This window comes from Stegostoma tigrinum, chromosome 16 (genome assembly GCF_030684315.1).
Source record: "Stegostoma tigrinum isolate sSteTig4 chromosome 16, sSteTig4.hap1, whole genome shotgun sequence".
Taxonomy (NCBI): domain Eukaryota; kingdom Metazoa; phylum Chordata; class Chondrichthyes; order Orectolobiformes; family Stegostomatidae; genus Stegostoma; species Stegostoma tigrinum.
In genome coordinates this window covers 7,736,053-7,752,266 of record NC_081369.1, presented here as the reverse complement: position 1 = coordinate 7,752,266, position 16,214 = coordinate 7,736,053, and the positions used below count along the sequence as shown (strand labels likewise).

Below are 16,214 nucleotides of genomic sequence, written 5' to 3'. Positions count from 1 at the left end.
CAACCGGTAGAATTTAAATTTAGTTCCTAAATCTGGGATATAAAACTAGTCTCAGTAATGGAGACTGTGAAACCGTCCTGAATCGTAGTAAAAACCCGTCTGGTTCAATAATGTGGGAAGGATATCTGCCATCAATTACCTGGCCTGACCTACAATTGACTCTGGACTCACATGGCAATGTGTGTTTGGCTGCCCTCTTGAATAGTCAAACAAGAAACTCAGTTCAAAGGCAACACAGTGTGGAGCTGGAGGAACACAAGGGGCCAGGCAGCATCAGAGGAGCAGGAAAGCTGATGTTTTCGGTCAAAGGCTGTTAGGAAATGGGTAACAAACTCTGGGCTTGCCAGCGATCCTGTAAAATCAAAAATAAATAAGAAGAAACATCCTACAAAATAAAAAAAACCTAAGAAGTAATAGAAAAACACAGCAGTCTTTCTCTTTCAGATGTGCAGATTAGCTTTGTGCGGTGTTAGCAAGTCATTGCATTTGATTCTGTACTGCTGCGTGCAGCTAATGAACAGCCTGGGGAACATTAGATGTGAACAAAACTCATTATAATGAGTTCGAAACTCCAAGTTGGCAAATGAGCTGGGATATACTGAACGGGTGGGACTTGATTTCACTTCACGCCTTTTCTTTTGGGATCTGTTCAGTGTAACCCCCAAATATGTTCTTCATAATTGTGAAAAAAAATCACAGGTAAACTGTTTCATTATAAACTTATTTCAAATAGTAACTGGATAAGTGAGCTGGCACAATGTCACAAATGTCCTGAATATTAATCCCAGCATCAAAATGTTTTTGCCAACATCCAGCCCTGTTTCCCTGGCCCGGGTATTCTCTCTCACTGGCGTTTGCAATTTCGAGTCTTAGAGTCAAACAGCACAGAAACAGACCCTTCGGTCCAACCAGTCCATGCTGACTGTAATCCCAAACTAAGCTAGTCCCACCTGCCTGCGCTTGGCCCATATTCCTCCAAACATTTCTTATTCATGTACTTATCCAAATGTCTTTTAAACCTAAATGTAATTACATCCACCACTTCTTCTGGAAGCTCAATCCACACATGAACCACTCTCTGTGTAAAGAAATTGCCGCACACGTCTTTTTTAAAAATCTTTCTCCTCTCACCTTACAAATATGCCCTGTTCTTGAAAGCCCCCCCTTGCCTTTCACCTTATCTGAAACTCTCACGATTTTATTAACCTCTGTAACATCACCCTTCAACCTCCTATGCCCCAGTGAGAAAGGTACCAGCCTATTCAGACCCTTCTTATAACACAAACCCTCCATTCCTGGCAACATCCTGGTAAATCTCTTCTGATCCTCCTCCAGCTTAATCATATCTGTCCATAACAGGGCAACCAGAACTGGACATAGTACTCTGGAAGAGGCCTCACCAATGTCCTGCACAACATCCACATAATGTCCCAACTCCTATACTCAGTGGCCTGAGCAATGAATGTGTCTGTGTGGGTTTCCTCCGGGTGCTCCAGTTTCTTCCCACAGTCCAAACATGTGCAGGTTAGGGTGGATTGGCCATGCTAAATTGTCCCATAGTGTCCAGGGATGTGCAGGCTAGGTGAATTAGCCATGGGAAATGCCGGATTACAGGGATAGGGTGGGGGGGGGGTGGTGAGTACAGGTGGGATACACTTTGGTGGGTCAGTGTGGATGAAATGGCCTGTTTCCACGCTGTAAGGATCCCACAACTCCAACATCTCTCAGTCAACACAAGGAAGTAGTGGGCATCAGTGCATTTTCAATATTCCTGGCCACTGGAGATGAGGGAGATGGGAATCTGCGGTATCGTTTACTGTGGCCAGAAGGAATGCTGTCACATTGCTATAGAAATCCAACTGGTTCAAGTGCGAGCGTTCTTACGTGCTGGGGCTCGGCTTCAGTGACGGTGATGTCTGGGGTTGCTTTTGGCGGTCTCAGTGTGGAGGCAAAACCTCAGAAAAACCATCCTTACAGGAAAAGGATCATACACAGAAACAGCTGGAGAAACTCAGTATCCGCGGAGACAGAAAGCAGAGTTAACATTCCGATTCGTTTGTCGAGAAAAAGGACTAGGTTTGGTCGATGTGACATTCGAAACCTTCTGCGAGGAACACGGAGTGGGCGAGAAATGTCACTTTCCCAATACCTCTACACCTTGAGGACAAACGTGCTTCGCAAAGGATTGCTGCAAATAAATTAAAAACCCTGGCCCTAAAGATTCTGTCTAATGGATTCGCCACCCCACATGAGAGAGAAAAGGGTGACAGGTTAATGAGGGGGAGGTGAGTGGGACCGGGTAACACGAGCTGAGATCACAATCAGCTGTGACCTTATTGAATGGGCCGAGTGAAATGTACCTGCTTGAAATTGATCTATTCAGAATCTACTGTGGTATTAGGGAGCTCTGATGGTACTGTGCTGGTGTCCCTATCCTGAGCAAGGAGACCCTGGCTCAAGACCCACTTGTACCAGAGGTGTGTAATAACTGTCTGAACAGGTTTATTTTCTTCTAAAGATATACTTTGTTCATAAAAATATCTTTATATACATACATCGCTACAGAAGCAGTTCGGTTCTGTAGCATTTCTGTACAAACATTGGAGTTTGACTCCATCCAACAAAGAATCAATGGCACCTCTTACTTGTAAAGATTATATTTACATATATTTGAGGTAGGGGGAGGGTCTGATAACTGAACGGACCCCCATTTACCTTCAGCAGGAAGACCTCAGATGGTTGTCTCCCACCCCCCCCCCCCCCCGCACCTTAGCAGCATATGCCCCAAGATTTAATGCGTCCCTCAGCACATAGTCCCAGACCCTGGAATGTGCCAGTCTGTAACACTCGGTCAGAGTCAACTCCTCGCTCTGGAAGACCAACGCGTTTCTGCAGGACCAGAGAGCGTCTCTATCACTGAGCTGATGGTCCTCCAGGGGCAATCGACTTTTGTCTCAGCGTGAGTCCTGGGGAACAGCCTGTAGAGCACAGAGCCCCGCGTCACGGAGCTGCTCGGGACAAACCCCCTGCATCTCTCTTCAGATTTCCTTTGCAAAGGCATGTTCCAGCAGGAGATGTGTGACAGTCTCTACCCCCTCGGCAGCTGCTTCGAGGGCAGCGTGCAGTGGCACACTGTGACTGGGCGTACATGAAAGATCTCACAGGTAGTGCCTTTCTCACCACACTGTCTTAACAGGTTGATTTAAAACACCTACGTTGTGCAGCCTAAACATTTTTGAACATTGCACTGTAGTCACGAGAGGCGGCATGCTTTGAAATGGAAGTGAGGGGCTGTTGATGTTATCACAAAATGAAAGTATTCATTAAGTCTCTTAATATTTATTAGCAGTGTGTCAAAATTATATTGTATTCAAGGTGCACTTTGGGGCAATTTGCATAATCACATGGTGTATTTTTTTTCTGCCAAATGGAAACATATGTCAAATTGTTTTTCATGAAGCGAGGTTCCCACCCCCATTTGAAAGCAGGAGACCACTTCAAATAAAACATATGTGGTAGGGAGTGCAATAACTACCTGAAAGATCATTGTGTAGAGGAAAATAAATAAAATAGATCAATAGAGCAGCTCAAACATAAACAAGATAACAGAAATTGCTAACATTTATCTTACAGCAAGGTTAAAACTGTTCTGCTGCATGTACCATCAGATGTAATTACATTTTCCATTTTTGATTAATATTATTGATCTTACACTGCAGATTTACTGGAGTAATAACTATTTTTTAGCATAGTGAGCTAGGATTTTTGAATATTACGATATCTATTTTAATGTCACTTCAGATTATTAGGACTTTCGATATTCCATGTAACTCATTGAAGGCTGCGGGAGAAATTCACAGTGAACTGCAACTTGGAACAGACTTTATTTAACCCCGTGTTTGCTGGAGCTTTGTGAAAAACTGTTGACTTTTCTTTCTGATTTGCGATGTTGTGGTGAAAGCATGAATTTGTGCTGATGTTTGGTTCATTGCATGGTTGTAACTGGCGTTGAGTCACTGATGTGGTCATTTCAGTTGAGCCAGGGAGGAAGGGCCGCAGCCAGTTTGACCGTGAAAGGGGCTGTGTCACAGTCAGGTCTCAACTTGTTCTTGTACATGAGGAGCAAAATTCAATTTGACCCCATGTTGGAAGCGAAGAGGGCACCCTGTTCAGGTCCAAGATGGCGGCAGAGCAGAACTCTTCAGCTGGAGGTCACCCACTCCACCTCTTTGCTTTCTTTCTTTCCTCTCTTTTTTCCTTTTTTTGTGTTTTCTTCCCTTCTTTCCCTTGGTGATGTCCTGAACTCCCGGCCTCAGTGCGGACGCAAATTCCTGGCCTCAGCGTGAATGCAGACTCCCAGCCTCAGTGTGGACCTGGTGCGGTGATCTCTCAGCCTGAAATGGTAGTCTCTCAACCTGGAGAGGCAGTCTCCTGGCAGGCCATTTTGGTAGTCATTCATGGCCTCAGAATGGATCAATAGTCTCAAGATGATTCCAGAGCGGTCTCCTGGCCATGACAGTGAACCCCAGCACAGTCTGAAGTCAAGGCCTGGCACAGACTAGGGACTAGATGCCAGCATGGACCGGGTTGGAATGAATATTAATCTGAACTATTTATTTCTTTATTTTTCTATTTATTTTTCGCTAAGAATTTGTTCTTAAGAAGCTGTACCTAGGCACCTTTTGTACCTACGATGGTGCTGTAAGTGACGATTTATAAACTTTTCACTGTGCTCATGTGAGTGCATGTGACAATAAATCTAATTCTATTCTAACTGAAGCTCATCGCAGCCTGATGGATGAATTGTCTACAGAAATTGTGTTATCATGTCTTGGTGGCTCACACCACAGAGCCTTAGAGATCTACAGCACAGAAAAAGGCACTTTGGCCCATTGAGTCTGTGCCAGTTAAAAACAAACATCTGAACATTCTAACCCATTTTCCGGCACTAGGCCAATAACCTTGTCTGCTTGGCTTCACAAATGCTCAACAAAATACTTCTTAAATATCATGAGCATTTCTGCATCTACTACACTTACAGGCACCGAGTTGCAGATTCCCACTGCCCTCTAGGTGAAGAGGTTCTTCCTCACATCCCCTCTAAACCTCCTGCCCTCCCGATCATTGACCCCTCCATCGAAGAGAAAAACCTCTTCCTGTCTACCCCATTTATGCCCCTCATCATTTTATCCATCTCAATCATGTTCCCCTCGCAATCTCCCCTCTACTCTTAGGAAAACACCCCCGGCCTGTCCGCGTTCTCTTCATGACTGAAACTCTCTAGCCTGGCCAACATCCTAATGTGGATTCCAGAACTGCACTCAATACTCTTGCTGAGGCCTAACTAACATTTTATACAGGTCCAGAATAACATCCCTGCTCTTAAACTCTAATAAGTGCAGTGTAGCATGTGCCTTCTTACCCTCTTTATCCAACTTCAGGGACCGGTGAACATGCACAGCAAGATCCCTCTGATCGTTGGTGCTTCCCAGGGTTCTACTGTACATTACAGATTCCTCTTAGAGGAAAACTATAAGACTCATTGTGGAGCTCTGCTGTAAGTCATTGATGGACTGGAAGGCAAAGAATGCTGTCTGGGAGAGCTCCAGGAATATCCAATAATATCCAAATGGTTGACGATGACAAACTCACAGCACCACGGTGGCTCACTGGTTAGCACTGTTGTCTCACAGCGCCAGGGACCCAGGTTTGATTCCTCCCTCAGGCAAATGTCTGTGTGGAGTTTGCACATTCTTCCTGTGTCTGCGTGGGTTTCCTCCGGATGTTCCAGCTTCCTCCCACAGCCCAAAGATGTGCAGGTATGGTGGATTGGCCATGCTAAATTGCCCGTACTATTCAGGGGTGTGTAGGGTAGGTGGGTTATTGGGGGACGGGTGTGGGTGGGATACTCTAAGGGTCAGCGAGGACTTGTTGGGGCGAAGGGCCTGTTTCTACACTGTAGAGATTCTATGAAACTAATGAGCATGAAGATATTCTAGTTCCATCAGATGGAACAAGAATGAACTACCTCATTGCCAGGAAAGCATGTTCTGAGGTAGCAAAGTACAGAAATGACAGTAATTCAATCCTGTGAACCCAACAATGTAGAAAGAAGCTCAATGATCTTCATGGGGCTAGTAAGATAAAAATCTGAGCACCCAACTGACTAATGTAGATTGTGACCTGAAAAACATGTGGGATTGTTTGGTGCATTTTTTTTTACTGTGCAAGATATGTTCCTTTTTGAAACAATGAGGACACGTCTTGGGCAGTGGCATTGAGACTCTTTGAGACCCTGCACATAACACAAGCACGTACGTACTTAAGATGGGCCAAAGCCAGATGATTTATCACAGATCATTATGGATCAGTGCAGATGCAGGCCAGTCATCCCTTCAAATCCACACCAACCCTACAAAGAGCATCCCACCCAAACCCATCCCCCACCCTATCCCTGTAACATTTTCCATGTCTAACCCACCGAGCCTGCACACTACAGGCAATGTAGTTCATCTTTGGACTGTGGGAGGAAACCCACGCAGACACGGGGAGAATGTGCAAACTCCACACAGACAGTCGCCTGAGGCTGTGAATGAGTGTGTTTTTATGGTTAACTCAGTTGAGTTTCTGGTCAATGATAACCCTGATGCTGTAGTGATGGTAACATCGTTGAATGTCAAGGGGCAGAGAATAGATTCTGTCTTGTTGGAGATTGCCATTGCCTGGCCCCTATCATTTTTTACTTATCAGCTCAGGTTTTGAAGTTGTCCAGGATCTTTCTGCATTTGGATTGAGGAGTTACGAATGGTGCTGAACCTTGTGCAATCATCAGTAAATAACCCTTCTTCTGACTTTATAATGGATATGACACCAAACAGTTGAGAGGTTTCATTGCTTCTAGATTTGCTTGGGCTCCTCGATGCCACACTTGGTCAAACGCAGCCTTAATGTCAAGGGTTGTCACTCTCACCTCACTGTCTTGGATCACAGTGCGCATCCAAACAGTTATTTTTGATTAAGTTGAAAATAATTAAGAGAAAACGCAATAACAGGCATTCTCTTAAAGATGAACGTTTATTAGGTAATAATAATGAAAACAATGGTAACAATAAATGGAGAAGAGGAAAAGCAACAAGTCCCATGCTCTTCTGCCTGTCAGGGACCCCTCGATCAATGGCTGGTCTGGAGGCTCAGATTCATTCCCGGCACCATTCGTGACTCCAGTCCGATGAGACTTGGCAAACGCAGAGCCGTTCGGCCCATCGTATACACTCAACCCCGGAGTTCAGTTCACTTGATCATGTTTGTGCTTGTTGGTGATCATTCATGTCAGCTCTAGGGCATCTCTGCCAAAATCTGTGAGGGTAAGAATGCTCGGCACCACTATCTTCAGCAGTTCTTCAATTGCCTCCTCTCCATCATAAAGTCTGTCGTGGGGATCTTCACAATTTTCACAATGTCCAACAAGATTTAGGCCTCCTCAGATACTGATGCTGACATTGTCTTAGGCAGCAAGACCTGGACAACATCCATACTTGAGCTGATAAGAGGCGAGTGCCAAATACCGAAAATGCCAGGCAATAACCATCTTCAATAAGGAGAGACTAATCATTGCAATTCGAAAGCTGGATCCCATATCCTGGGAGTTACCAAGTCACAACCTGAATTAAACTAACTGTCGAACAATTGTACCCATGGGAGCTGGTCATAGGCTTGGAATCCTGCAGCAAGTAACTGACCTGCTCTCAAAATACAATGGAATCTTTCCAACAAAACCTGTTGGACAGATCAGTTAAACCCCATGAAGAAAGGATTAGATTTTGGCAAACATTGATTTTCAGATGCCAACATTTTAAAAAGAACCTGTCAACATTAAAGAATGGAACCTTTTCCTCTAAATGTTATGGGGTTCTTTTATTTGGAATGTCGATACAAGGTTTAGAATGTTGCAGATTGTCTCAGCTGGTGTGGTGAAATTTGTCAAAGTGTGAGCAGAGTTTTCCGAGCAGGTTGTGGGAAATGGAATAGCTCCTCGTTGCACTGAAGGGTGGAGTGGATGCATCCTGTACCTTGGCTTCTATTTTGATATGAAAGTGCTCCTGAGAAAGGCAGGTCTGAATTCAACTGAACACTGGCAGGAAAGGCTCCACAATACAGACATAACATTGGGCCAACCCACAGATTGTTCAATTGTCTGTGTCTATTTTCAGATTTATATCATTGATTTTAATCCATTGGAATCAGATGACTGCTTGGCTGGCCAGCAGCAGACTTTACACAATGAAACTGGCAGTCAATTCAGTGGAGTCTTGACAGATGACAAAGAGACAGTTTTGGGTCAATGCGGAGACAGTATGATGGGCCGGTACAATCTTTACAGGCACACTCATCAGTCTAAATTTACAAACATTGACAATGGTCGCTGTATCCATGAGGCTGAGAGACAAGAACAGAAGTTTTGTCAAACATTCTTGGTTGAGACATGCTAAAAATAGCAAGTAAACTGTTACTTTAAGACCGACAGCTTTTACACAAATTCCAATCAATGGGACAATTTTTTTTAAAGGGAGAAGATAATGGAAAATTCAAATGGTTTCATCTATTGATTATTTTCCCATTTAAATACTCATTGCTTCTACAGTCCAGTTATATTTTTTCTGGTAATAGTCTTGATGAAAGCATGGTGAGCTGACACAAGCAAAAAATATGTTTTTGTAGCTAAGTCCATTGGGGAGAAAAGAACTTGAAATTGGTTCAGCTGATTGAGTGGAATTGCAATGTATGAAAGGCTACAGTTTGGACTTTTGTGTTGAATCTGCTATTATTTTACTGTTGTTGTATTGTATTGGATTCAAAGTGCACCTTTGTTGAGTATTTGTATCATTCGCTATATACTGACTGCTTTCATCAAAGTATATGACAACAATAAAAACTGGACCTTTGACTGGCAAATAATTTCATGAATACTTTCAGGAACAAGAACAGAAGTTGCTGACCGTGAAATTAATGGCGGTGGGCAAGAAGAAAAATTGGAATGGAAATCCCATCCACGAGGGGAGCAGAAATTCTTCAAGGTGGGCACGCCTAGAAGAGATGTGGCAGTGAGTTAGATACTGAATAAAAACTGAAAGAACTGCTGATGCTGGAAATCAGGAACAAAAACAGAAGTTGCTGGAAAAGCTCAGCAGGATTAGCAGCATCTGTGAAGAAAAAAATCCGACGAAATGTTTCAGGTCCAGTGATCGTCCCTCAGAACTTCCTCAGTAATACCTTGTTCTGTTTAGAACTCTCTACCTGAGCCACATTTCAACAGCTGTAGCTTTTTTGTTCTCACTAGCCAAATTGAGCTTACAGATCTCGCACCCAAAACCCGCAAAACAATTTTTGTAATTTCCTTTTTAGGAACAGGAGTAGGCCATTCAGCCCCTTGAATCTCCTCAGCCATTCAATAAGATCATGACTGATCTGTGACCTAACTCCATATGCCTGTCTTGGGCCCATATCCCTTGCTTCATAAAAATGTGTCCATCTCAGATTTAAATTGGAGAGTTGAATCAGCCTCAGCCATCATTTCAGGGAGAGAGTTCCGGATCTCCGCTATATTTACTTGTCAAAGTGCTTTCTAACATCTCCCCTGAATGGCCTGGTCCTAATTCTTTGACTATGTTCCCGATTCTAGAACTCCCAACCACTGGAAATAGCTTGTCGTTATCTACCCTGTCTTTTCACTAATGTCCTGAAGAACTTGATTAGATCATCCCTTAATCTCCTAAATTCTAGAGGAAATAGGCCTAATTTGATGAATCGTTCCTCATAACTTAACCCCTGAAATCCAGGTAACATCCTTGTAAAGCTGTATTGTACTCCCTCCAGGGACAACACATCCTTCCTTCGGTGTGGTACCCAGATCTGCTCACAGTGGGAACTAACTAGGGTTTTGCATAACTGCAACGTACCATCTGTATCTCCCTATGCCAGCACTTTATATCTGAAGGCCAGCATTCCATTAGCCTTCAAGAATTTCTTTCTGGGCCTGTTTGTGGTATTTTAAACAGCTCTGCACCTGAATCCCCAAATCCTGTTAGGCATCCAGTGATTTTAACTTTGTGCTTTCTAAAGAATACCCTGGTCTATCCATTTTACATCCAAAATTAATAACCTCACACTTGCTTATATTAAAATCCATCTGCCACATCTTTGTCCCATTTGCTGAATCCATCCAAATCCTGTTATTGTTTTATGAAGTCAATACAGTCTACAATTCTGCCCAAATTTGTATCATCAGCGAATTTGGATATTTGACTTCTTATGCCGTTGTCCAAGACATCAATGAATACTGAGAATAGTAGATGCTGACTTTGTTCTGAATTCTGTACTGCTGTCCCCGTTTGTGATCACTATCGATCCCCCAAATTGAAACTGAGCTCCGTTCAGAATGGCGGAGGACTAAATCAACACATCATGATCTGCCATTCAACGTAGCTTCTTGTTGTCAAAAGTCATCCCAAATCAAAGAGTTAACCTTCAGAACTCTTCAGTCATCAAGGATAGTTCCATTTTGTCTGTAGCCATTAGGGACATGTTGTCGGCATAACTGGTCTTCCAGATCGTGTGAAAGCTTACAGTGCCCCTTGTGCCAGCAGACCTCATTTCTCTCATGGTCTTTCCATCCACAGCATTCAAGAGAACTGATGGAATTGGACGCCTTAGCCTGAATCCTTTACCAACAGTGAATAGCTTTGCCTTGTCTCAAATCAGGGGATGCGGTGGCCCAGTGATTAGCACAGCTGCCTCACTGCCCCTGTGACCCTTGGTTTGCTTCCACCCTCAGCGGGAGTGTGTGTGTGTGTGTGTGTGTGTGTGTGTGTGTGTGTGTGTGTTGAGTTTGCACATTGACCCCTTGTCTGTGTAGATTCTCTCCAGGCGCTCTGGTTTACTCCTACAGTCTGAGGATGTGTAGGCTAGGGTGGATTGGCAATGCTAAATTGCTCATAGTGTCTAGGGATGTGCAGGCTGGGCGGTTTAGCCATGGGAAATGATACGGGGATAGGGTGCAAGGCTGGGTCTGGGGGAAGTGATCTTTGTAGGGTCGGTGGCTCAATGCATCAAATGGCCTCTTTGTGCACTAGAACCATAGAACAGTCCTTTGGCCCATGATATTTTGCCGAACATGATGCCAAATTGGGCGGCATGGTGGCTCAGTGGTTAGCACTGCAGCCTCACAGCTCCAGGGACCCAGGTTCGATTCCAGCCTTGGGTAACTGTCTGTGCAGAGTTTGCACATTCTCCCCGTGTCTGCGTGGGTTTCCTCTTGGTGCCCTGGTTTCCTTCCACAGTCCAAAGATGTGCAGGCTAGGTGGATCAGCCATGCTAAATTGCCCATAGCGTTCAGGGGCATGTGGGTTATAGGGGGATGGGTCTGGGTGGGATGCTCCAGGGGGTGGTGCGGACTTGTTGGGCTGAAGGGCCTGTTTCCACACTGTAGGGAATCTAATCTAAATTAAATTAATCCCTTCTTCCTGCGCTTGGTCTATATCCCTCCATTCCTTATGTATTCATCTTCTTTTCCAGAAGCCCCCTCACACACCTGTATTGTAACTACCTCCACCAGTACACCTGACAGCACGCTCCATACTCCTTTCACTCTCGGTGTAAAAAAACTTACCCCTCACATCTCCTTTGAACTTTCCCCCTCTCACCTCAAATATATTAGCCATTTCAACGCTAGGCAAAAGATTCTGACCCTCAACCCTAAATATGCATCCCATGATTTTATAGGCTTTTATCAATACTCCCCTGAGCCTCCGCTGCTCCAGAGAAAACAACCCGAGTTTCTCTAGCCTCTCCTTATGGCTCATACCCTCCATCCCAGGCAGCATCCTGGTAAACCTGTTCTGCACCCTCCCCAAAGCCTCCACATCCTTCCTGTTATGTGGTGATCAGAACTGAACACAATACTCTAAGTGTGGCCTAACCAAAGTCTAATAAAACTGCAGGGACTGAACAAGTTCAATGATTCTACAGCACTTCTTCTGCTGGTGTTTAAATTCTCTGGATGAGCCAGGTTGCTGCCCACAGCAGGTGAGAAGCTACTGGGTGAAATGGTGGCGAGCAAGGTTGAGGGAAAGTCTTTCTGGATCCCCTCTGCTCATCAGAGTTAAGCCCCACAAGGTGATGAACCTCCTGACCCCCAAGGTTTCTCAAAACCGTCCCGTGACCTTGTCAAACCCCTTGCTGAGGTCTGGTGACCAGGCTTCTCTACACAGTGGACTTACCTGACATTGAGTTTCCATTAACTCCTCTTGGACGGGGTCTGCCTGCAACATCAGAGGTGATAGCAGCCCAGAGTCGGCAGTGCTGGGGCTATTGGACTGCTGGTTGCCTGCAAGTTCCCTAAGGCAAGACTTTCACCAGGATGAAGACAGACGTCACATTTCCAGACAGTGAAGGCTCCTTGGCACATTAAATAGATGCAGGAATGTTGAGATTGACTGGGATGTATTCCCATCCAAGTCTCGGGTAATCAGATGGAAAAGGCTAACATCCAGGCTGTCTTTTCCATCAGCAAGGAGAACCAACTCCAAGGTCTTACCCAGAATTCTTTTTCATTTTGTTCTTTGATATCCTTCTTAATTATGGTCCATGAAGAATGCGAGCCCTTGTCTGATCATTTCAAAAATACTATTGAGATGTAGCTTTTCAAGTGAATTGTTTGATACTTGGCGTCATTCTCTGGTAAAGCCTTGGTAATGCCACCAACTCTGAAACTGGTCATCTGCCAAAATTCTAGCCCTCCACATCTGGCCAATGATTTCTTTCATGACTTTAGCTGCCACCCTCCTCCAGCCTTCAGAGTTTCGGCAGATATTCCATTTAGATCTTAAGGAGGGCCACTGGACCCAAAAAGTTAACTTTGTTTTCTCTGCACAGATGCTGCCAGATCAGCTGAATTTCTCCAGCGGTGTCTGCCATTTACCATCCTCCAGCTCCTTACCCCATGTCCATCTTCGCTGATTGGCTTTATTGGATCCACCTCTTCCCAAATAATAGGCTCCATACTTGTTGCATTTTGGTGTGGTCTGCAGAGCTGGGCAGTATTTTGCTTTACCGGAGAGCCAAGATTTAATACAATTTTAACCCCTTCTCTACTTTTTAGTGATGTTTTTCCTGTCATAAAACAACTATGAGATTTGAATATGCAGGCAGCCAAAAGATCATGGAGCAGGGATTCTTTATTCCATTAGCTTCAGGAAATGAAGATCAAATAAGGAAGACTCAGTATATATAGGGACTTATGCCTGTAGTTTACATTTGAGTAAGGAAATCCTTTGTCTGCCTGATCCTTCTCCACATGAACCCATCTCCACCTAAAACACTCTTTCTCTTCCAGAGACGGTCTGTTCCACTGTTCCAGCTGCCCTGTTCTGTACACTCCCTCACTATCGCCACCTACCATTGGAAGTCATGGCCATTGCAACTCAGGCTGTCCCCATCCCCTCCACCCCCTCAGCATTGCCACATGCTGTTGAAGGTTATGCACAATAATACTCTCCAAAAGAGTATTGGCTGTCAACTAGTTTGCAAAGCAATGCAATGGATTATAGAAGTACATTTTTATTCTTTTCGATACTCAATATCTGGGTGGGGGAGGTGTCAGGATAGCACTAAGTTGGAAATCCTTGTGGAAGATCAGCGGTGCATGGCTGGTGCAGAGGATGTAAGTCAACGTTATGAATCAACAAGTTGTTGCCTCAGACCTGTAATCCCACTATGGGCTGGGCAGAGAGCAGATGGTTTTTCCCATAGGATAGCTGTGAAAGTTTGTGAACACATCTCCCAAAGCAGTTTCATAGTGTTTCCTCACTTTGGGTTTTTTTTTAGGCTGGATTGCCTACAGTGTAGAAACAGGATCTTTGGCCCAACAAGTCCACACCGCCCCTTGAAGCATCCCACCCAGACCCATCCCCCTATAACCCCCACACCCCTGAATACAATGGGGCAATTTAGCATGGCCGATCCACCTAACCAGCACATCTTTGGACTGTGGGAGGAAACCCACACAGACATGAGGAGCTTGCACATTCTCCCCACACACAGTCACCCGAGGCTGGTTTTGAACCCAGGACGCTGGTGCTGAGAGGCTGCAGTGCTAACCACTGAGCCACCGTGAAGACTCATGCCATCTGGCAGAGAGAACATTTAAAAAAAGGTGCAAAGCGAAAATAGAAAACTGAAGTACATAATTCATTGCCTTTGACAACCCTTCTCTTTAACACATGCTTAGTTATTGATGGAGAGCAACTGCAGATCAGGCACTCACTAAAGTGAAAAGGGAAAGGTTAATTTTCTTTTAGCCCTTGATTCAGGGCCTCCATTCTCAATTGGTGGATTCAGATTTAAGTTTTATGGTCACATGTACTCAAGTACAGGAGTACAGAGAAACGTGTACAACATTGCCAACACACAGCGCCATCTTAGGTACCAAGGTACAAAATCTTAGCTACAAGAATAGAATAACAAAGGAATACATTTTTAAAAAAATCACTACAGTTATCCTTACTATAAAGTTGAAAACTAAAGAAAGAAGGTTAAAAGTTAAGCATGACAATCCTTTCCTCAGTCATGGGCCTGCAGTCACTCCAAGCTCGGCTCACTCAGTCCAGAAGGTAAATAAAACAAAAAACTAAAAAAAGAGAGAAGAAAGAAAAGCAGACAGAATGGACAAGGCTTGGGCTAAAGAGTCCAGATGCTGCCGACTCCACCCCCGCCATCCTGAATTTGGGACAGACACCCAATCTGCCCATATCTTTTTTAATTCTCTCTCCTCTCACTTAAAATAATGTGTCCCCTAGTCTTGGAATCCTCCATCCTAAGGAAAAGGACACCCACCATTAACCTTATCTATACCCCCAATGATTTAATAAAACTCTACAAGGCTATCCCTCAACCTCCTTAGCCCCAGTGAATGAAGTCCTTTCTGAGCCCTCTCCAACTTCTGTCATCATTTGCCTCAAGGAGAGCTGGATGTAAAATCCTCAATTGCAGTTCACATTAACCAGAGTGCATTATGAAGAGTTCTTTGTGCCAGGGAGACAGTGGTCAGAGTATTAAGTCACCTGCTGAAGCTGTTAAAACAGTTCTGGCACTGCTCTGTGGTCTGATGCTGAGAGAATTGGTGCTCAGTGCTGGTACTGTCCTTCCAGTTGGCACACACATTTCTGATAGGCTTCCTAGCTCAAACATTCATATAGCTGTGCCATTCCCTTAGTCTCGCCCAAGAGGGGCTTAGATGTCAATAGGCCAAGACCAAAGCAAACAGGTAACTGAGACAATAAAGTGTGAAGCTGGATGAACAAACTAGGCCAGCAGCATCTCAGGAGCACAAAAGCTGACGTTTCGGGCCTAGACCCTTCAACAGAGAGGGGGATGTGGTGCGGGTTCTGGAATAAATAGGGAGAGAGGGGGAGGTGGACCGAAGATGGAGAGAAAAGAAGATAGGTAGAGAGGAGAGTATAGGTGGGGAGCTAGGGAGGGGACAGGTCAGTCCAGGGAAGACGGACAGGTCAAGGAGGTGGGATGAGGTTAGTAGGTAGGAAATGGAGGTGCGGCTTGGGGTGGGAGGAAGGGATGGGTGAGATGAAGAACAGGTTAGGGAGGCAGAGACAGGCTGGGCTGGTTTTGGGATGCTTTCTTCCAGGGAAGACGGACAGGCCAAGGAGGTGTTGAGACAAGAAACCTTATTATATTAACACAAAAGCCTAAAGGCGAAATACTGCAGTTTGAAGAAATCTCCAAAAAATTCTTGTGTCTCCTTTTTAAAAATCTTTTCATCATTATTCTTCATTTTGTGCAAAGCCCTAAGCTTTGAGCAAAATTTGTTACTTTTGATAAGATAAATCCCCAACCTACCGAGGTTCCTCACACTAATACATTAATACATACTAATACACTAAAAAAACACTTCAATAGCTATGAAGTGCGTTAAATTGGGACTGAAAACAAACAAAAAGTGCTGGATATCACAGCAGGTTAGGCAGCATCCGTGGGGAGAGAAAGCAAACTAATGTTTTGAATCTAGGTGACTCTTCATTAGCGCGGAGCTCATCAGAACTAAATTGGCACATAATAAAGTCAGGAAAGGCACTATATGAATGGAAGTTCAACCTTTTAATAAATAAATTCCAGCTCACATTGCAGGAGGATAGCCCTGAAAA

General features: G+C 44.4%; 1 protein-coding gene across 1 annotated transcript in view; it reads left to right on the top strand.

The window, feature by feature from the left end:
* Positions 1 to 3,061: 3,061 nt before the first annotated feature.
* LOC125459689 (RNA-binding Raly-like protein) overlaps positions 3,062 to 16,214 on the top strand; it is a 1,242,755-nt gene continuing 1,229,602 nt past the window's right edge. Inside the window, exons 1-2 of the mRNA XM_059651584.1 lie at positions 3,062 to 3,164; positions 8,974 to 9,074. The gene's annotated coding sequence lies outside the window, so the exon portion shown is untranslated. The remainder of the gene's footprint in view (positions 3,165 to 8,973; positions 9,075 to 16,214) is intronic.